At 38.8% G+C, this 22,843-nt stretch overlaps 1 protein-coding gene and 1 long non-coding RNA gene across 2 annotated transcripts in view; both read right to left on the reverse strand.

The window, feature by feature from the left end:
• Syndig1 (synapse differentiation inducing 1) overlaps positions 1–22,843 on the reverse strand; it is a 162,823-nt gene that overhangs the window by 67,466 nt on the left and 72,514 nt on the right. The window lies entirely within an intron of this gene.
• Positions 19,050–22,843, reverse strand: part of LOC105993726 — a 16,164-nt gene continuing 12,370 nt past the window's right edge. Inside the window, exons 2-3 of the long non-coding RNA XR_001175481.1 lie at positions 22,330–22,334; positions 19,050–19,214 (exon numbers count right to left, since the gene is read on the reverse strand). This is a non-coding gene — a long non-coding RNA (uncharacterized LOC105993726). The remainder of the gene's footprint in view (positions 19,215–22,329; positions 22,335–22,843) is intronic.

Below are 22,843 nucleotides of genomic sequence, written 5' to 3' on the forward strand. Positions count from 1 at the left end.
TTCTTTCTTTCTTTTTCTCTTTCTTTCTTTCTCTCTCTCTCTCTTTCTCTCTCTCTCTCTTTCTTTCTTTCCTCCTCCCTCTTCCTTTTTATTTTTTTCTTTTCTTTTAATGCCAAATACTGGGACTTGAACTCAGGGCCTTGTGCTCTCACTTATGTTTTTGTCTGATGCTCTATGACTCAAGCAACAAGTACATTTTAGCTTTTTGTTAGCTAATTGGAGATATAAGTCTCTTGGATTTGTCTGTCTGGGTTGGTTCTGAACCATGATCCTCAGCTCTCAGGCTTCTGAGCTAGAATCACAGGCATGACATACTGAGCTCTATTTCTTCATATTTTGGGTTTTTGTGGGGTATTCCTCTTGGCAATATAAGTTTAGATCTCAAACTTACCATATCCCCCCCAGAAGACAACATTTCCATAATCCATAGACATGACTGGGATGAGATTTTAATTCCCTTAAAAAAAAAACCCGACACAAAAAGGCGCAGAGACCATATGTGGGGTCCCCCTCACAATAAAAATACCAATTGAAAAAACCCCGCAAAAAAAATGGAAGGTGTTCCCTGGGGAACAGCCACAGCCTAGAGACAGGTGCTCATGCATTTGGTACAGATGGTAAGAGAAACTTCTGCAACTGGGTTTTTGTCCTGGGGAAGATGCAAACTCTGCGAAGTGTTTAAAATGCATGTGAGGGTTATTGTTGTCTTCAAGGTCCATAATGTTCTGCAAACAGAAGCCAAACAAAGCAAAATTCATTAAGATTCACTGCACACTGTGTGCACAGTTCCTGTCTTTCCTTGTGAAGAGCAAAGTAGGATGATAACATAGACACTTACAGTAGAGGACTGTTACTTCATATTCTTGCATTCAACACTTGTTTTCTAACTATGTACTGATATTGCATCCAATGGTCAAATGAGGATAAAAAGTCCTATGACTTCATGTATCAGATTACTTACTACTTTGACTGCAGTGCTGGAGGCTCTGGAGGGCAGCTTTATTTTTAGCAAGTGTTTTCTTGAGACCTCTATTAGTTCGGGTCCCCTAGAAGAAGCTCTTGGGTAAAAGATTCATGTGCAATAATTTTCTTGGGAGGTTGTTGGATTGGGTGCATTTCCCAGAGCCCATGTGTTAGAAACATACTTCCCAAAGTCTTATATTAATGTGAGTAAAAAGGTGAAAACTTCATCAACTCAACTGGTGTTCAGAAATGAGGCCTTGTGGGGGTAATTAAATTAGATAGAATAGAGCTGCTACTGGATACAAGTAATGATGTGATGTTCTATGCCACTGAAGACTCTGCCAGCAAGAGGATCATTGTCAGATCAAGCCCCCACAATGTGGCCCTTCAAAATTATGAGATAAAATAAACCTCAATAAATCCTTTTATCCAATGCTGTACTGCTACTAGCAACAGAATAAAAAGTGGTCTCAGAAAAAATGGTAGAAAGAGGAGTGAGGGCAGGCAGGCTGCAACCAGTAGAGAGGTGTTACTAAGCCAGTCAACTCAGTGAGATCTGGAGCCACTCCTATGGGGAAGCTCAGGAGGTAAACAGGAGAGACTTTCAGGAGCAAGTCCAGTGGAACAACCTTCCTATGTCAGTAATGAGGAGATATCTGGGGAAGATACTACCTATACTTTGCAGGGTATATATTATAGCCTCAGAGGAAATCCTCAGATACATAGAGGGGAGGCTCAGGGGACTTCACTTGCAAGAGTAGTACCTAAGAGGGATTAGGGCACTGACAGTGACCTCTGAAGAGCCTATGGTATCCTAGGATGGGTATCAAATACCTTCAATAGGCAAACTAATATAGAAATAAGTCCATCAACTCAGGGAATGGCAAGAAATCCCGTCACCACCACCAAGTGAGAAACTCTATCACCACTGTCAAATCAATGTTACAAAGAATCATATCACATGGTTTCAAAGGAAGGATTGGCCCAAGATTTCTAAAACTTGGTATTAATAAACACTACTTGAGGCCGGGTGTTGGTGGCTCACACCTGTAATCCTAGCTATTCAGGAGACTGAGATCCGAGGATCATGGTTCAAATCTGGCCTGGGCAGGTAAGTCCATGAGACTCTTGTCTCCAATAAACCATTCAGAAAGCTGGAAGTAGCACTGTGGCTCAAGTGGTAGAGTGCTAACCTTGAACTGAAGAGCTGAGGGACAGCACCCAAGCCCAGAGTTCAAGCCCCACAATTGACAAAACCCCCAACAAAAACACTGCTTGATTCAAGTCAAAGTGATTAGGCTATAGTAAGAGATCAACACATGTTGGCAATTACTCACTCTCACGAATGTTTTTGATTTTGTAGTCAGGACATAATAGCGTGGCACATGGTATTAGCTAGCTTTCTGTCACTGTAATGCAATACTGGAGCTGAGATAATTAACTAATAAAGAGCAAAAGAAAGAATGAGCCAGCACTAGTGGCTCAAGCCTGTAACCTTAGCTACTTAGGAGGTTGAGATCTGAGGATCATAGTTTGAAGCCATCTTGGGTAGGAAAGCTCATAAGACTCTTATCTCCAGCTGACTATACCAAAAAGCTGGGGGGAGGAGGGGGTCAGGGCTTCAGTATCCCCTTGAAGACTTTGTGCCCAACAACCTAAGACGATATCCCCTTAGGCCCCACTTCCAAAACTTTCCACTACTGGAGATCAAGCTTTTAACATGTAGGGTTTAGGGGACATTCAGCTTCCAAACTAAAGCACACAGTGAACTTCCCATTTTGTGGAGATATTGACTTTCATGGCCCCTGACTCATTGAAGGGCCTGTGTGCAGAAAGGGAAGCAGACAGCAAGAGAAGGCATGGAGTGAGTCAGGACAGAGAATGTGTATGCACCTTCCCCAATGCATGAACTGACCACGTCCCAGTGTTTGAAAAAGAGTGTGGTCCACATTGACCTACATAATGGGGAAATAACGTTATGTGGTCTTTCATAACCCACCCAAAAGGTGGGTTTCACAGCTCAATACCAGATTATCATTCACTATTGATCTAATTACCAAATACATATTCCCGCTTAAAATCTGCATTATTCTAATAGATGATTGATTCCCTGCATGTAAGAACTTCACACATATTTTTAAAGCCATGATAAGAATCTAAATCTTCAAGAGGGTGGGGAAAAGGGCTTGGAACTCCAGGGAAAAGGGTGAAAAAGTACAGCAGTGGAGCTTACATTGATGAAAGTGAACTATACAACTTGTGGGTAGAGAGATGGATGGGAGGGACTGCAAGGAGTGAGGGAACAGAAAACACTGCATGAAAGGAAATGTACTGATTACTTGATTCATGTAGTTGAAATCCCTCTGCACATCACCTCTATAATAAGAATAAAGGGAATTAATTAAAAAATAATTAAATAATAAATCATAATCAAAATAATATAATACAAAGACAACAACAATCTATGTTTTCTGAAGAACTCAGCATATAATTCATTGTATACCTTACTGCTTTCATGTGAAAAGTCCAACATAGCTTTAGTACCTGCGTTTAGATTGACTTAAAGGTAAAGATGAAAACTAGGTCACCTCCTTTTAGTCCAGCTCTCTTGTCATTACAGACTGTCTGGCTGTCAGGGCTCTGCAGATACAAGGCCAGTGCCAGAATTTTAAACCCCATCTCCAAGTGGAAATGATGTCGACCTCACTGTCCCTTCGAAGAAGGAAAAGTTTGAGTTGTCACAAATGAAAGAACATGACACACCATACTACTAGTAAAGCTTCAAGGAAATGGGGTTCCAGAGATACAAACCAGTACAGGGTTTAGGCGGGAAAACGGTCAACTTATAACTAAATTACAGATATTTTTGGAATGTATTCTGGAGATCCATATTCAAAAATGCAAAGTTTTACATGGACAAGATTGTTCATTGCAGCATTATGAGTAATTGCAAAATATCGAAAACAATCTAAATTTTGTTGCATATATGTTTTTCTGAATTAAGGAAGGGGAATAACAAAATGGTGAGACAAAGGACAAGGGAGAAACCAATGTAAAAGCGATACTCACAAGACAGTATGTTGGAAATGATCTGTACAACTTGCAAGGGGGGGGGGAAGGAAAGTGGGAGAAAATGAGGGAAGGGATAACAAGGTCAATAAGAAATGTACTTATTACCTTACTTATGTAACTCTAACACCTCTATACATCACTTTGACAATAAAAAAGAGTGTGAAATGAGATGTGAAATATTCTCATTGTAAAATAGAATGCAGCTTTAAAAAATGACAGATATCATACAAACTGATTGGATTGGAGCTGAAGAGAGATAGACAAGGAGACAGACAATAATAGACACATACATAGGTCCACAGATAAATATCTGATAAATATATAGGAAACACATGCCAAATAACATTTCAGTCAGTGATGGACCCATCCAAATATGTCACCTAACATCACAACCATAATTTGTGTAAGCCTACTCTGTGATGTTCGCACAAGGACAAAATTGTATAATGGCACATTTCTCAGAATGCATCCTGGTTATCAAATGGTGCATGACTCTCTGTGAGTGTGTGTATGTATGTGTGTGTGTATGTATGTATGTATGTATATGTATGTTGTAGGTGTTATACCCAGTCTACTGAGAACTGTGATCCCCTCTCCCCTAAGTAGCAGTGAATACATCTAGCCCCTACATTTTGTTTTTTATTTTTATTTGTTGGGTCCAGTTGTGGGGCCTGAACTCTGGGCCTGGGCGCTATCCCTCAGCTCTTCAGCTCAAGGCTAGCGCTCTACCACTTGAACCACAGCGCCACTTCCGGCTTTTTTCATTTTGCTTATGTGGTGCTGAGGAATAAAACCCAGAGCCTCAGGCATGCAAGGCAAGTGCTCTACCACTGAGCCAGCTTCCCAGCCCCACATTTTGTTTTGTAAATACCATTTTCCAATGGAAGGAACCAGGGATCCTTGAAAAAAATGACTGATTTTAGAACTGGGGCTGGCAATGTTCAAGATGCACTTGAATGGCTTGTTGAACCAGGGAAATGATCACAAGGACAAAGAATCCAACATAAAGTGGTTCCTGCTTTTAAAGTCAGGACAAAGTGAGCATCAAAATATAAATGAACAATAAATGTTAATAGGAACCCGGTGAATAGATAACAGCTGATGGCCAAACGTGAAATAAAGCAATACATAGAAAATAAATTCCAAAGGGAAAATTTTCCCCAGAATGCAATGCCTACTGATAGACATAGATGGAAATAAAATTTGTCAAAAAAATGCTAACGTTAATTTGTGAATGACTGATGGACAGCAGGATTGTTGCAAAATCTCATAGTACCTCCGTAAAAGGCCCTTATTAATTACAACAAAACATTGTCACATTGCCAGTGAGAAACATGACAGTCACTGAAGCAAGCAATCGAAGTTTCCCTCACTAGCAAAGGACAAGTAGATGACCTGGGCATCCTAACTGAATATACTGGAAGGGATGGTCAGTACCGAGGCATTTCTAACAACAAGGTAGCAATCTGAATCCAATCAAAAGGAATCACCAGACAAACGGAAGCTGCCGGTGGAACTACAACCTAGCTGAACTGTATTCCACAAATAGTCAAGGCATGAAAGGTCAGAATAGACCAAGGATTTTCCCAGATTAAAGAAGACTGCAAGGGTGTGGAAAAAAAGGCAAGATAAGTAATCCTACCTACTCAGGAGGCTGAGATCTAAGATCGTGGTTTGAAGCTAGGCTGAACAGAAAAGTCCTTGTGAGACTTTTATCTCCATATAATCACTCCAAACCACAAGTGCAGCTGTGGCTCAAAATGGTTGAGCACTAGCCTTGAGCAAAAGAGCTCAGGGACAGCACCCAGGCCCAGAATACAAGCCCTAAAAGCAACAAATAAAATAAAAAAAGAAAGTAAGAAAAAGGAAAAAGAAAAGAAAAAATTACAATGTGGGATCCTGGACCTAAATTTCTTTTCCTTTTTCTATAAAGAACAATATAGTGATAATTGCAAAAATTTGAATACAGTCCTATAGATTAGATGGTAGTCACCAACGTGCAAGCAACACGGAAACAATATCTATTTCAATATGGAGAATCATAAAGCAAGAATAGGGACTCTTAATACAAGAATACAAGACTTTTTGTATTGTTCTTGCAACTTTTCAATAAGTCTGACTCAACAATAAAAAGTCAAAAAGTGTTCTATTTTAGCAGGAAAAAAAATTATACTTTAAATTGAATTCTTCTCCTTTGGGGATTAAACACTGCAAAACCCTTTTTCTCTTTTTTTTCTTTTAGTTTTTGGATTCTGCTTTAATGGGAATACTGAGAGCATTACTGGAAAAAATGAAAAGATATTGAATTCTCTTTTTATGACACATGAATAATTCATTGGGTATTGCAATTTGGTATTTCATCAAGCTCATCCTTTTCATGTTTTCACAGGGAAGCTACTTAGTGGTCTTCAGTATCACACACTTGCCCACAGAAGCACAGCATGTCAAATGTTTCAAAGACATGCACGGGAGTCGGGAGTCAAACAAATCAAGTTGGCTCTGTTTCTTCTCCTGAAATGGGGGCCCTGTGAAGTCAGGAGTAACTTCTGAAAGCACAGAGCAACCCAGCGCTCACTGCCCAGGGCCCACAGGACAAAAGGCTCTTGGCATCATCCGGTAGAAGATGGCCTAGTTGTGCCACAGTGAGGCTACATTCAGGATATCCGACCTTGGAAACTTCCGTGAGCTGGGAAGAATTTCCAGCAAAAACATGAGGACGACATCAGGCTGCCAGGGGTGAGGAGGTCTGGGCTGGGACGCTAGGGATTGAATAGAATGCCAACTCTTCTTGGTACAAAGGGCAAGTTTTATGGACCCAGACACCCTGACACCCATCTCTCCACAACTGTCCACAAATGACTTCAGAACCCCTAGAAATGCAAAGATTATTTCAGATGTTGTGGGAAAGGAAGAAGAAACACCATCTCTCTCCCTCTAAGAGACCAGCGGTCATCTTGCTGAACTCTGGCCTTCACCCCAGGTACTAGAGGTACTAGTCTCTTTGGTTTGAGTGAGAATCATGTTGAGATTGTTCCAGAGTATGTAAAATGTATGTAAAAAATGTAGATGCCCCAATACCAATTTAACTGAATGTTTCTCCACCATCTCAAGTGTGCCAGGTACCTGCCAATGACACCAGCCCTGTGTAGTTTTAGAACTCCAGATCTGTAACAAGAAGAAAATCTAACACCCAAAAAAAAACCAAAAAATATGCTTGGGTGGTCCCAGAGTCACTGCCCAGCTGACCCATGGGTCACAGACTCACAAGCAGAAAGTGCCAGCCCAAATTAGAAAAATGTATATACAAGAGAGGCAACAGTGCTTGATAAGAAATGTCCTCATTACCTTGCTCATGTAACTGTAACCCCTCTGGACAGTATTTTTACAATAAAAAACTTATTTAAAAAAGAGCTGTACAAAACACTTTATTGAAAACAACTTTAAACTTCGGTGGGGGGGAGTATTTGGGGAGGTGGGGAAGGAAGGGATGGCAGGGGTAAAAACAAAGGAGGAGGTAACAATGCTAGATGGGTAATGTACTCATTACCTTACTCATGTAACTGTAACCCCTCTTGTACAGCATTTTTTTACAATAAAAATGTAATTTTTAAAAAAGAAAGTGCCTGCCCTCAACTGACTTCCTAGTTTGAAAAAAAATTAGTCTTTTCCAAATCAATTATTGTTCTTATCAAGAGATAAATACAACACTGGAATGTTCAGGTATCAGCCATGAAGAAAAATTCTCTACCTTACATTTTTCTGTCTGTGTTTTGAAATGTTCTGTTCCATTGGGGGGAAAAGTACATATTTTAAGTTATACTTTTTTTAATTGTTAATTCTTTTAATTTATCATCAAGGTGATGTACAGAGGGGTTAGTTACATAAGTAAGGTAATGAGTACATTTCTTGTCAAATTTGTTTCCCCTTCCCTCCATTTTCTCCTACTTTTCCTCCCCCTAACCGCCCCCCCAAGTTGTACAGATCATTTGCAACATATTGTCTTGTATATATCACTGTTGCACTGGCTCCCCTCTAAGTTGTACTTTTTTTATTTTGTGGGTCATGGGGCTTGAACTTGGGGCATGGGTGCTGTCCCTGAGATCTTCTGTTCAAGGCTAGCACTCTAGCACTTTAAGCCACAGCTCCACTTCTGTTTGTTAAGTGGTTAAATGGAGGTAAGAGTCTCATGGACTTTCCTTCCCAGGCTGGCTTCAAACCTTGATCCTCAGCTCTCAGCCTCCTGAGTACCTAAAATCACAGGCGTGAGCCACTAGCTCCCAGCTTTACATTGTACTTTTAGTTGTGATTTGAAGACTATAGAAAGAATATTAAATACTCATTTAATGAATTAATGAGTATTTAATGAGTATCTATGTGTGTGTCTATGTGCTGGTTAATTTGGTTGAGCATTTGATTGGAAAGAGAAATGCCCAGGAGATTAGAGAAATGCATCTCTGTGTGTTTCTGTTTTTAGGGACAATTAAAATGCAAGGGTTCTCATGAAAGAATGGATTAATTCTGTGATGGAGTCATACTACAACAGCCTTATTGGAAATGACAAAAGTTGGTGGTGGCCTACGTCATACAATGTCTCAAGGCCATACCTTGCCCTGCCCCTTCCTCTACTCCTTTCTTTCTTTGTTTCTTGGCCAGTATGGTGGGAATTGCTTTGTTCTGATGCCTCCTGAATGATGGACTGACATTTCTGAAGCCATCAGAGAAACAAATCTCCTTTAAGTGGTTAAGGTGTTCTGTCTTAGTGGGAAGAAAACCAACACTATCTATGGGGATACATGTGGGTGTGCGAAATTATTTCAGTGTATGGATACACAAACTTCAAAGTAATGCATAAAAATATTCTCACTTTGAGAATAAAATATATATCACACACATACAGCGAAATAATTTTAGACTCACATAAAGACTTCCAAAATAGAAAAGAGTTCCTGTAGAAACTGCAAAGATAGACCAGAGCTCTCATGCCGTTCCTCTTACAAACCATGTTACAGTGATAAAACCAGGGAAGTGACACTGATACAATACTGCAGATTGAACAACAGATCTTTGTCACATTTTGCCAGTGTCTCCATACCTTGTTCTCATACTGTGGTGTTCAGCTCTATGATTTCTGTTACCTGTACTGATTCATGCAACCACTACAAACCACCAGTAAATAAAAATGGTCCATCCTTCCCCCAACTCCCTTATCCATCTCTTCATAGTCACATCTTTGTTCAACTGTAAGTCCTGGCAACCACTGAAATTTGTCTGCTGTCTTTTCAGAATGCCATCCAAATGGAATCAATCAACAGCACACTGTCTTGTGAGCATGACTTTTTCCTTGCAGCGTATCATCCCTGAGATACATCCAGGTATCTGAGTATATCACCAGTTCACTACTTTCTTCTCCCTGAGAAATATTCCACATTAATGGAGAAACACAATGTGCTTAGCTATTATTCCACTAAAGGCCAGTTATGCTGTTTCTATTTTTTATTATTAAAGATAAGTATGGTGGACAAGTTTTGAATGGGATGTTCAAGTAAGAGAGCATTTTCCCTTTAATTTTATGAGAAGCTATTTTCCAGCATGGCTATACATTTTTGCACTTACACTGGCAAAATGTGAGAGTTTGATTTGCTTTATAGACTTGCTAGCAATTGGTATTGTCATAGGTCTTTGGATTCTGGCCATACTACAAGGTGTTTAGTGAGATCTAGTCATGACTTCAGTCTGTGATCAGATAGTCCTCTCTGTGTGAATGTATTTGCCATCTGTACATGCTCTTTGATCAAATGCCTGTGAAGATCATTTGCCCCTTTGTAAGTGGATTATGTGATTACTTGTATTTGCATTTAAAGATATTTTTATGTATTCTGCATACAGATTTTTTGTCAGATATAAGATCTGTAAATATTTTTATCCCATTCTGTAGCTTGTCTATATCATCTGAAAGTGTCTTGTGAAGAGAAAAGTTTTAATTTTGATCAACTGAAATATATCTCTTCTTCCTCATGTGGATTATGATCTTGATATTGATTCTAAGCCCTCTTCACCTAGCCTTTGGTAAGAGATTAGTCTGTTTTCTTCCAAAAGTTGTACAGTTATATACTACATTTAGCCATGATGAGCCATTTCTTTTTCTTATAGCAATGTTGCCATACATTTGTTAAAATTATCTCCACTAAATGAATATATTTTCTATAATATTAAATATAGCACTAAGCCAGGTGCTGCTGGTGGATCACACCTGCAATCCTCACTCCCAAGGAAGCTGAGATCTAGAAGACTGGTTCAAACTTGGACTAGGTAGAAAAATCTGAGAGACTCCATTTTGATAATAACCAGCAAAAACCTTAGTTGAAGGTATGGCTCAAGAGACAGTATCAGTCTAGCAAGTTTGAGTTCAAACATGCACTGCCAGAATAACAAAGGAAATAAAGATATACATTACTAAATAATTTTAAAACAGTGGGTTAAATAGATTAGTTAATAATCAATTTTATTCCTTACACTATTTTTAAATTTCTATCTCCAACACAAATTTGAATAGATAAGACAGTTAAAGGAATTATATCGTGAACATTTAGGTTCTACATTAAGATTCTACTATTTATGTCAATTTATCCAGCTGTTTATTCCTCCATCTACCCCTTTCTTCATCTTAGTGTGTGTGTGCGTGTGCGTGCGTGTGTGTGTGCGTGTGCGTGCGTGTGTGTGTGTGTGCGCGTGCGTGTGTGTGTGTGTGTGTGTGTGTGTGTGTGTATGCCAGTCTTGAAGCTTGAACTCAGGACCCAGGTACTGTGTCCAGGCACTGTCCCTGAGTTTTATTGCTGCAGGCTAGTGCTCTACCACTTGAGCCACAGCTCTACTTTTGTTTCTTTGGTGGTTAATTGTAGATAAGAGTCCCAGAATTTCCTGCCCAAAGTGACTTTAAACCTTAATCCTCAGATATCAACCTCCTGAGTAGCTAGGATTACAGACAGGTGTGAGTGCTGGTACCTGGCTCATGGATTACATTATAAGGGAAATCCATTTCCCTTACTCTTTAGCTTGAACTAAACATTAAATGAGCATCAGTATAGTTGTTTGCACTTTTATCTGGAGTAAAATTTACAAATATGGATTTCAATAGAAAACTGGATATCTAGTATTGATTTACATCATTTTGATCAGCATGACCTTAAGATATAAGTCATCAATATGGTGAAATAGAGAAATCATGGGATTTAGAGTTTACTCTATTTCTACCTAGATGTGAAACTTTTGGGTAAGTTACCAATGTGTTTGGAGTGAGCCTTCTTAAAATTCAAGACTCCTGGTGTCTGGATCCTTGATATTCTGGGCTGCAAGGACATTACATGTGATTTTATATGTGAATCTGACATGCAGGAAAAAAAAATCAATGGCTGGCACAGATGACAACAGTGTTATGCTGAAAGTACATGAAACATGGACACATCATCTCCCACATATCATGTGGCTTAAGTATTTTTTCCTTCTATTTTGTCCCCACATAGAAATTCTTATCATATGTGCAGAAATTGCAGTGTCCTCTAATAACAATCTCTCTAGTTTGCATGCGTGACACCAATACATGCCCATGTCCCTTTCAACAGGTTTGGAACTCACAGGGCTTTGTCTCCAGGCAGGTATTAAGGTCATTTCCAAAAATGGATTGTGCTAAACCAGCAGGTATGATATCTGTTGTGTCCTCAAAAGCTTGCATTAAAACCGAACATGAACTTACAGGACCTCAGAAATCCTCAGTTTGTCAAGGGACATGGGCTTGACTTATGGCACCTGTCTTTTACTTCTCTTCTGGAAGTCCCCATTTTCTTAATGCATGGTTTTTATCCACGCCCAAACCAAAGTTCCGTACAACCAAAGATGATTCCAGATGTTGTGAAAAGAGGCTCACACCTGGCAAGTCTTGTGTATCCCGGTCTCCAGCTGCAGGAGTCAGATATTCTCACAGCTGCACCCAGTGCAAAAGCTGTTACAGGGAACAATGCCAACTGATAAAAACCATTCCAACATGATATCCAAGGAAAAAAACTGTGTGAATCCCCTTTAGGAGAACATCGATATCCTCCAGGCCACTTGCTAAGGAAAAACTAGAGCACATGGCTCCAGAATTGACCAGAAAAGCACCTCATGTCACCTACATCTTAGAGAAAACTGGACTGGCTGATGTGTTTCCAGAAACTCATTCAGATAGGTGTAGAGGATTCTCCCATCTTGATCCACCCAATATCTTAACTGGTAACTGGGTGTGATTGGTGATTGGTGCTAGCCCCATGGAAGGAACCTTGGAAGGTTTCAGATAGGTAGGGCCACCAAATGGCCCTAGGCCATGCCAAACTGATACAGTGTGGAAGAGGAGGGGCTATCATGAGGCTGAGAGAAGGCAGGAAGCTCCACTTCATCCCCACCCAGCAGAGCTGTTTAGACTGGGAGTCTCCATTACTTGGCTCATTCGAGAAGGATCCAGAGTGCCAGGATTGTTAAGAGTAGGATTTTGTCCTACAGGACAAAGAGTGGTCAGGCTCATGGCACCCTTGGACAGGACAGAAGTACAGGGGTGGGAATTGTCTTAATTGGTAAACACCATCTTTAGAAAAGAATGGGTGCAGATACAGTACCAGAGATGGTAGTGTTCACAAATACAATTAGCCTTGGATCTCTTCTGGTCCAGAATGCTGGTGATCATTTATCCAGATGGCCTGTGATGTCACTGCTTAGTAACATCAGTGGTCCACTGGTCAGCAGTGTCAGGCTTACCTGGGAGCTGTAGGAAATACATTAACCCAGGGGTTACCTGTGCATGTGAAGTATGGCACACCTGGAGGAGGTATTGGGATGAGTGGCTCTTGGGGTGACCTCTGCACTTTGAGTTTTCTCTATGGTTCACTAGGAGCAGGCTCTCGTCCTTATACTTGTTTGTGAGACTTCGACTTCAGCAAGGAAACAACAGCAGCAGTGACAACCAACTATGTATTTCTTTTATCCATTGATCTCAGCTTAGATTATGTGCTTCTCAGATTCGCACTGAGAAGACTCCAGGAGTTGGTCTCTGTGCCTCTCACTGTGTGCAGCTTTCCTGGTGATGGTAGTGGCCACTGTCCATTGGGGCTGGAACTCAGCTCTGGCTTCCTCTGCAGGATGAGGTGAGACAACCTCTGTGGACATTTTCCCCAAGCCATTTCCTGCTTGTTTTCCTTGCCTTCCTTTTTCTGCTTCCCTACCTCTTGCTCTCTTCCCTGGGAATGCCATCAGCCTAAATCACTTCCTTATGAGAGGTTCCCCCAACCCGTCACATTTACATTTGTGGGAAACTCACATTAAGACCCTCAGTGCCTTAAGAAGACAGTGGAATAAACAAGACAGGAAATAAACAAGTAAATGGATGCATCAATAATAGCATCTACACTGAGGCCTGGGGTGTTGAGAAACCAGCCTGATGGAGGGCAAGGAGAGGAACATCTCAGGCACAAGGAGGCTGTGAAGCCATGAGGAGGACAGCCCAGGTCGTGGCTGAGAGTTGAAAGAAGTTACTAAGAGGTGAGGCTGTCTGAAGCCTGGGAGACAGGAACTGCTCGTGGCCTTCCCTGGAGATCATCTGCAGGAAGTCTGAATTTCATTGAGCTGTTTGGTGACCCACATCCTAATGACATTTTAAAAAGGATGAAAGCAAAACAGAAGAAAAGAAGATCTAACACGTGATTGATTTATTCCAGTAGCTTGCACTTGTGGTACTAGGTTTGCATTCAGGGCCTCTTGTGTGCTAGGCAAGAATATTACCACTTTAGCCGTATCTTTAGTCCTTTTTTTTTGCTTTAGTTTATTGCTCAGGTGGAGTCTCATGTTTTTTCCGCAGGGTCAGTCTTGGACCATGATCCTTCTACCTATCGTGGAGATAGGTAGCTGGCTTGGTTTCGTTGTTGCTGTTTAAGATAAGGTTTCTCCAATGTATTGTTGCCACAGCTTGTTTTGAGCAATGATTCTTCCATCTTTGCTTCCACAACAGTCAGGGTAACAGGAATGCCTCATTTTCCCTCATTTTTTAAATTGGAAATATTAAGAATAAGGCCAGACATTTGTGGCTCATACTTGTAATCCCAGCTCTTCAAAAGATCTTCAAACAGAGATTGATCTGAGGATCACAATTTGAAGCAAGCCTGGAGAGAAAAGTCTATAAGACTCCATCTCTCATTAACCAGCAAAATGCCAGACTGGAGGAGTGTTTCAAATGATAGAGCACCAGCTATAACCGAGAAAGCTGAAAGTGTGTAGCCCTGAGTTCAAACCCCTTACCAGAATACATACACATTGTATACATTAGAGTAAAATTATATATCTATCACAGTGAAATCTACCACAGTGAAACACATCCAAATCTTATCTACCCTGGGCCAGTAGAGCTGGAAGAAGGGTTGTGTTCTGTGATTTGATGGCTTACTCAAATCAGACTCACCTTATCCCCACATGCTTCACCACTGATGTCCTTGGAATATCATGGTTAATTCTGTGAGATCTTTGTTCAGTGTGTATTTTACAATGTAGACCTCAGCAGGTAATGCCATACATATACGATTCCAGTATATCCTGATACAAAATCGCCTCTGATGACTGTCCTTTGCTTCCCAAAATCTGTTGTTTTATGGTTGCACAGACTGCTACCACATACCTTGGTACTTCTCACCTTTCCAAAAGCAAAATCTGTAATTATTTCTCTTCTAACATATGGCAGCACTGTAGGCTGGCTGACTCTTGGCTTACAAACATGTTTGAGGTAAACATGAAAATTCATCACTGTACAATGACATATACCTCTGATTGGAAGGATGAATGTGTGTTTTCAACTAGATATCAGATGCACTTCTCATTGCAGTGAATATTTCTCTGGTGACTGGTATCTGGGACACAATGAGATTTACATCCTCTCCTCTATGGGAAAACATTTTTTCTTCTTTGTGGATCTTCAGGCAACTCCAACTTCCAGAGCAGTCAAACTTACAACTATTTCTCTCTCCTTCATTTGTGAGAACCCAGCCTAACCAATGATAAGCCCAGACAAGGATCTCTCAGCACATATTCCTTACTGATAGTCTCAGTCTCTAATCCATTACTGCCTGTTTCTTCCCAGTGAATACAAGACCAGCCAGATTTATTCTTGTATCAGTGCCCATTGAAGACTGATGTGCTGATTCTTTATCTACTTTCAAACAATATTTTGGTTTATTTTTATAATAATTATTATCTTCTATTAATAATAATTATAATTCTTATTATCTTCAAGTGTTTGCACAAAGAGGTTTCCAGTCAACATGTTGGTTTATAAATGTAATACATCTTGATCAATGCAACCCCTTCCATCATCCTCCACCATCTCTCTCAACCCTACCTATCCCCTCAAGTCACCTGCTTCCATTTTCACACAGGTAATTTAAATATTATGACTATATTCACTCACACATCTTCACTTCATTTGTCTGCCTTTGCTCTCCATGACCTCACCCACTTCTGACAACATAGGTTCTAGCTTCTTGGTATTCATTTAATTATACTTTAATTGCTCAAAGGAGTTACACAATTGGAATAATCTCATGCTTATACTATAATCAATTTGTGAACATACACCTATGACCCTGTATATGTTTTCAGATATGTTTATAATTTATATGATCTTAATGCATATGGCTTATCCAATAAACCAATGCTTCTTGCAATTGTTTTGGAAATCTCACTTTCAAAAAACCTAGTGCTAGACTTGCATGATCTATCACCTTCCCACAGTTTCTTTCCAAATGAGAAAGTTAGTGATGCACCCAGAGCCATCTCAAATGTCTGTTTCAGATGTGTGTATGTGTGTATGTGTATGTGTGTGTGTGTGTGTATTTAATGTTGGTAGGAGATATGGTGAAATGGAAAAGACTGAAGAATATTGGCAAAACTAAAAGTTGGTTATCTTTGCATTTTAATGATGAATTCTATCTTTTTCTTCATTAGCATGATCAGTAAATGAAAATTATAATATGAAGACTGTTTATCATCATCCTCTCTCTATCTTTCTCTCTCTTTCGGTACCACAGTTTGCGCTAAAGACATTGCACTTACTTGGTCTACTTGTTGTACTGGCAATTTATCACTTGAGCCAAGCCTTCGGCCTGACTTTTTGCTGGTTAATTAGAGATGGAGTATCATAAGGTCTAAGTTGGATTTGAACCATAATCAGAATCTCAGCCTTCTGGGTAGTCAGGATTAACACAAGCCACCATTGTCTGGCTATTGCATTACCTCTTTAAACCAACACATTTTCATCATAAGTGAAAAAAATTACTATTTGATTCTAATATTTCTCTATTGCTAATATTACATCTATTCTTTTATGATTTGATTACATGGATCAACACTGATCAAATGGATTGAAATCCCAAAATGCTCAAAGCCAGTCACTGAAGAATATGCTTTTAAACATATACTAGAGAGCTAGCAAAAAATGCGGAAGACAGTGATGAGCCCAGAGAGAAAGATATTTCAGTCAGCTATTGAGAAATCTACATTACATGGATCCCTAATGCATTCTAGATCCATACTGTATTTTGTTTAAATGAGTTTTGAGACAAGACATCAACCTTACATGTATGGGGGAAGGGACTTACTAAACTACAATTTCACTTAAAGTAACAGTTCTGCAGCCATGATATTCAATGTTTATATGTGAAAAATGGATCTAGGAAAATTGAGGGGATGGGTGGGACTAAACAGGTGACATTGAGCAAGCTGCATTGTACTCATGTTGAATTGAAACTGCTTTATATGACTACTTAAAGGTAATAATAATAATAACAATAATAGAATTCTAGTTTTTGGTCTAAACAGTATGAAAGAGATTCATCAGATTAGTTTTTTTTTTCATGACTAGTCAACCTACATTTATCATAAAGTTCATGCTGAAATGTAGGCAGTCCATAACTGCATGTAAATGCAGACAATCTAGATGTTGTTAGTATGACAGTGACAGATCCCAGTTCTCTGGCAATGATTCTCTTTATTGAGGATCCATAAACATGGCAAGCTTCTGACCACCAGCTGTGTTGACTAGCTGATCAATACAAGTATGAAATTACAAAGCATCTGCGGAATGTGCACTTGGTTTGAGCCACATGTCCTTTGCTTAGAAAAAAGTATTTTAGAAGAGTATGAATTCCTGCATTACTCTGGCAGATGTATTCATTGCTTATGACAGTCTCATCTCTCCTCTTCATCCAATGATTATATAACACATGCACATGCTTTTAATTGACACATATAAGAAAGTGCAAGATGATTCTGTAAGAATATTGATTTGTATTCTCTGAGAAATGTGTCTTAAGCTATGCATTTAAAGGAGTTATACATGATACTGAAAATCAAAACAATAGATGCCACACTATTATTCTATCATGCATATATTTCACAAAATACTTTTGAATTTCTCCTTGTGAACTGCTCTTGACATTCCCTCAAAGGTGCCAAGTACTTATTTCACGAAGGGAATTTAACTTATACATAATCTAAATTTATCTGTAAAGTGTCACTTCACAGAATAAAGTGGCTGTATAGTATGGGTATCAAGACAATATGATGGGAAACAAGGATGTAAAATAATTCCCTGTGTGTGTGATTCAACGTAGGTCCAAGAGAAAATGTGTATCTACATACATTTTATCTATTTATAAAATGTCCCAAGGGAGAAAAGAGTAATGTAATTTTTGAATGCCCAAGGCAATTATTTTTAATTTTCTTTCCTTCCTTCTCTCTCTCTCTTTTTCTTTTTTCTTTTTTTGGTTGGTCATGGAACTTGAACTCTGGGCCTCAGCATTGTTCCTGAGCTCTTCAGCTCAAGACTAGCACTTTACCACTTTGAGCCATAGAGTCACTTCGGGTTTCCTGATGATTAATTGGAGATAAGAGTCTCACAGACTTTCCTGCCTGGGCTGGCTTTGAACTGTGATACTCAGATCTCAGCCTCCTGAGTAACTAGGATTACAGGTGTGAGCTACCAGTGCCCAGTTCATTTTTAATTTTCTAATGATAATTAGGTAAAACTCTTAGTCTAACCACACGCCATATGTAAACATATTCTTTGTCCACATCTGATGCATGCTGGGACAAGCATGTTCAGTGCTTCTGATAATTCTCTGGTACACCATCTTGGATGGTAAAACAGGAAGAATGCAAATTCTGTTCCCAGCAACAACTGGACAAAATGATTAAAAACAGACTGGTTAGGGCTTACAATGTGACCAAAGTCTAACAGTACACTAATGATGTTTATTTATGAAAAATGAGAGGATTTTTTTATTAAAATCAAGCTACAAAGGAAATGAAAATGGCAGACATCATTCCACTTATCACAAAACCACACTCCAAATACTCTATCAAAGAACACAAAGAGAAGTTTCTCTTTAAGTTTTTAGCCCACTTATTTATTGGGCAGTTGTTTCTTTGAGGATTTGTTGTTGGGAGATTTAATTTTTTGAGTTCCAGGTATATTTCAGATATGAAACCCTTGTCCATTGTATGGCTAGTGAAGATCTTCTCCCAATTCATGGGTTTTCTATTGATCTTGTTAGCTATGTCCTTTGCCATGCAGAAGCTCTTCAATTTCATGCAATCCCATATGTCCAACATTTCTTTGATTTGTGTGTTTCTGGGTCTCGTAAGAAAATTTTGGCCTGTGCCAAGGAGACCTAGTATTTCTCCTATTCCATCCAGTAATGTTTTTGGAGTGTCTGCTTTGACTCCGAGGTCTTTGATCCATTTGGAGTTGATTCTGGTGCAGGGTGATATATAAGGATCTAGCTTTAGTTTTCTACAAGTGATTAACCAATTTTGCCAGCACCATTTACTGAAGAGGCTGTCGTTTTTTTTCCATTCTATTTTTTTAGCTTCCTTATCGAAGATTAGATGCCTATATATATGTAGGCTCATTTCTGGGTTTTCAATTCTGTTCCATTGGTCCTGAGGTCTGTTCTTGTGCCAGTACAAAGCTGTTTTGATTACTATGGCTTTGTAGTAGAGTTTGAAATTTGGTATTGATATTCATCCAGCACTGATCTTTCTGTTACGGATTGTTTTTGCCTATTTAGACTCTTTTATTGTTCTGTATGAATTTTTGGATTGCCTCTTCTCTGAAAAGGAAAGAAGGATGGCCAATAGACACATGAAGAAATGCTCAACCTCTCTAGCCATAAAAGAAATGCAAATCAAAACAACATTGAGATTCCAGCTCACCCCAGTTAGAATGGCTATAATCAAGAACTCTAATAACAACAGATGCTAGAGGGGATGTGGACAGAAGGGAACATTACTGCATTGTTGGTGGGAGTGTAAACTTGTTCAATCACTTCGGAAAGTAGTATGGAGGTTCCTCAAAAGACTCCACATAGAGCTCCCCTATGACCCAGCAATCCCACTTTGGGGCATTGCCCAAATGATCATAAACAAGACCATACTAAAGCTACCAGCACAACTATGTTTATTGAAGCATTATTTACCATAACTAAGATATGGAACCAACCCAGATACCCCTCAGTAGATGAATAGATCAAGAAAATGTGGTACATATACACAATGGAATTCTATGCCTCCATCAGAAAGAATGACATTGCCCCATTTGTTAGGAAATGGAAAGATGGAAAAAATTATATTAAGTGAAGTAAGCCAGGCCCAAAGAAACATAGGTCCTGTGCTTTCCCTTATTTGCAATAACTAGTGTATGTCTGAGACAAGCAGAAAAGGTCAGATAAGTTAATGTTAGGTGAAATGAACCCCAAGATAAGTATTCAAGTGTTTTTTCTTTCTTGTGATTGTTTCTAACATATTTGTAAGATGATTTCTTTGCTGCTTTGTATGTCCCTCCCCCGCGGTATAATCCCTGCTTTCATTGTATTTGATGTTGGTATAATTTGTGGAGGGGAAGGGAAAAAACAAATCATTTAAATAGGGATACAAATAGTGGACTCATTGAAACAATGAGATGTACAAATCGTTATGTCGAAAAACGAACTTTATAACTTTGGCCAGGGATGGGAGGGTATGGGGGTATAGAAGGGATGGGAAGGGGCAACAAAGGAGGAGACAACAATGCTTGATAAGAAATGTACTCATTACCATGCCCATGTAATTGTAACCCCTTTGTATGGTATTTTCACAATAAAAAAAAGACCCCAAAGATAAAAGACATGAACAGCATGGTTAAACAACTTGACCTAATAAATAATTACAGAGTAATTTATACAACAGAAGAACACCCATTCTAAGTATATGCAGCACATTTTCCAGAACTCATTCTATATTAGGCTATATACCAAGTTCCAACTAACTTCAAAGAGCAATTATACAAAGTATGTTTTCTAATCATAATAAAAATTAATTATGAATAAATGATAGGTATGTGTGAGAAATCCCTGCACATTTGAAAATCAAACTAGTCAGTTATGAATAACTCATTAGTAAAATAACAAAACAGTATTTTTTGTGTCTAGAAAATTTGTAAGTAAATGAAAATGAAGAGAATATGCCAAAATTTATGAGTTTAAAGTGTCTGAAAGAAGTCTAGATAGCTATATGAACATTTACAGTATAAAAGAACAGATTTCTATGAATAAAATTAGCTCTATGTAAAGAAATTAGATAAAAGAAACAAATTTAAATCAAAGAAAGCATAGGAAAGGATAGCATAAATATCTAACTAAAAATTAATGAAATGGAAAGCCCAAAACTAAAGGGCAAAAGCAAAGAAATCAGAAGAAAAATATTTGAAAAGACCAACAAAAGTGACAAATTCTTAGAAGTAGAAAAACCAAAATAACTAAATATGTCCTGAAACAGGAGTCATTATCACCAACCCTACAGAAAGTAGACAGTTTTAAATAGGCTGCTATGAGCAAGTCAGATAATAAGGATAAGATAATCACAAATTACTAAAACTATATCATGAAGAAAGATAAAAAAGATTTTCTTTTGAATGGTAGATTTTAAACAACAAATAAATAGAATTAGATCAGTAATTGAAAATATTCTTGCAAATAGTGTAGGCTTATATGACTTCACTTGTGACTTTTAGCAATATTTATTTACAAATAGAGTACACTCATACAAACATAAATATTTCCAGACAATAGTGACAGAAATAGTTTCCAATTTATTCTAGGATATCAATATTATCCTGATATCAAAGACAAAATAAGAGAACACACAAAAATATAAACCATATCAATATTCGTCATGCATATAGACATAAAAATCCTTAACAAATAACTACAAGAGTGAGCCTAGCAACATTTGAAGAAATGGGATATATTCTCTAAAGCAAGGATCGTTTGATACCTGTAAATTAGTTATTGCTGTACACTATATCATTAGATAAAAGAATACACGACAAAACAAAAAATAAGTGCACCGATAACCTAAGCAAAAATAGAGGAAAACACTTCTCAAAATTTGCACCTATCTTTTAAATTAAAAATAAACATATTCTCTGGGCACTGGTGGCTCACGCCTATAATTCTATCTACTCAGGAGGCTAAGATCTGAGGATCATGCTTCAAAGCCTGTGTTGGCAGGAAAATTGGTAAGACTCCTATCTCCAATAAGCCAGAAGTGGAGCTGTGGCTCAAGTGGCAAAGCACTAGCCTTGAGCAAAAAAGGGAAGTGCCCAGACTCTAAGTTAAAACCCAGAACTGGCACACACATAAAACAACAACAAAAACATTGTTCCACAAAACATTCAACAAAGGAATTTCCTACATCTAAGACCTTGTACCAAAAAAATCATTGCTAACATAATTTTTAATCCTGAAAGCTTGACTCATGATAACCAGATACACACAGACATAAAGACACACAGACACACACAGACACACACACACACACACACACACACACACCTAAAAGCATATCAGGAGCATAGTGAGATGCTTGTTCTTATTGTTTCTATTAAACACTATATTTCAGATTTTAGCCAGTACAACAAAGTAAAAAAGAAACAACAAACCAAGTGAGGTGGGTAGATGAATAGAGAGAGGAATAATGGGTGGATACAGTCATAATACCCAATGTACATATGTGAAAATGGAACCTGGTAACTTGATGAGATGAGTTGGGTTGGGATAGATGAGAAGAATGATGGGAGAGGTAATATGGATCAAGATGCATTGTATGCATACATTGACATGTTGAATTGAAATGAATTTTCATAGCTATTTAAAAGATAATAACAATGCATAACCAAAATATAAAAACATTTCCTTCTACCCAAATTAGCTTCTCAAATCTCATACTAATAATTAGACTTTCATATCCAGAGTATGAAAAATAATTTCTAAAAATATTTCCTATTGAGGACGGCGCAAGATGGCGGAGGAGAAGCTGGAATCTGAACAAGCTCTCGCATAGAAAGCAGTTTTAGAGTTCCAGTGAACAGTCCTTAGCCAGAGAATCACACCAAGTGTGCCATCACAGGACAGAGAGTTACACAAGAGAGGGAAGCCAAGGCAAAAAAGACACATCTGAGCAATTGCCAGCGGCAGGGTCGCAAGCGGCGGAGACCGCAGCCATACATGAGCGCTCACACAGAGAGTCCAGGATGAAGGAGCCAGACGCAGCGGGCGAGCGGATTCTACTCAACACCAGCAAGAACCGACAAGGAGCAGACATCTTCATCCTGCAGTTTGCAGACCAGAGACGACCCAGGATCCAAGACTCGGCATGAGTAGAAGCCCATCGTCCTCACTCCTTCTCAAGGAGCAGAGGAGGG

This window comes from Dipodomys ordii, unplaced genomic scaffold (genome assembly GCF_000151885.1).
Source record: "Dipodomys ordii isolate 6190 unplaced genomic scaffold, Dord_2.0 Scaffold99, whole genome shotgun sequence".
NCBI classification, from domain to species: Eukaryota; Metazoa; Chordata; class Mammalia; order Rodentia; family Heteromyidae; genus Dipodomys; species Dipodomys ordii.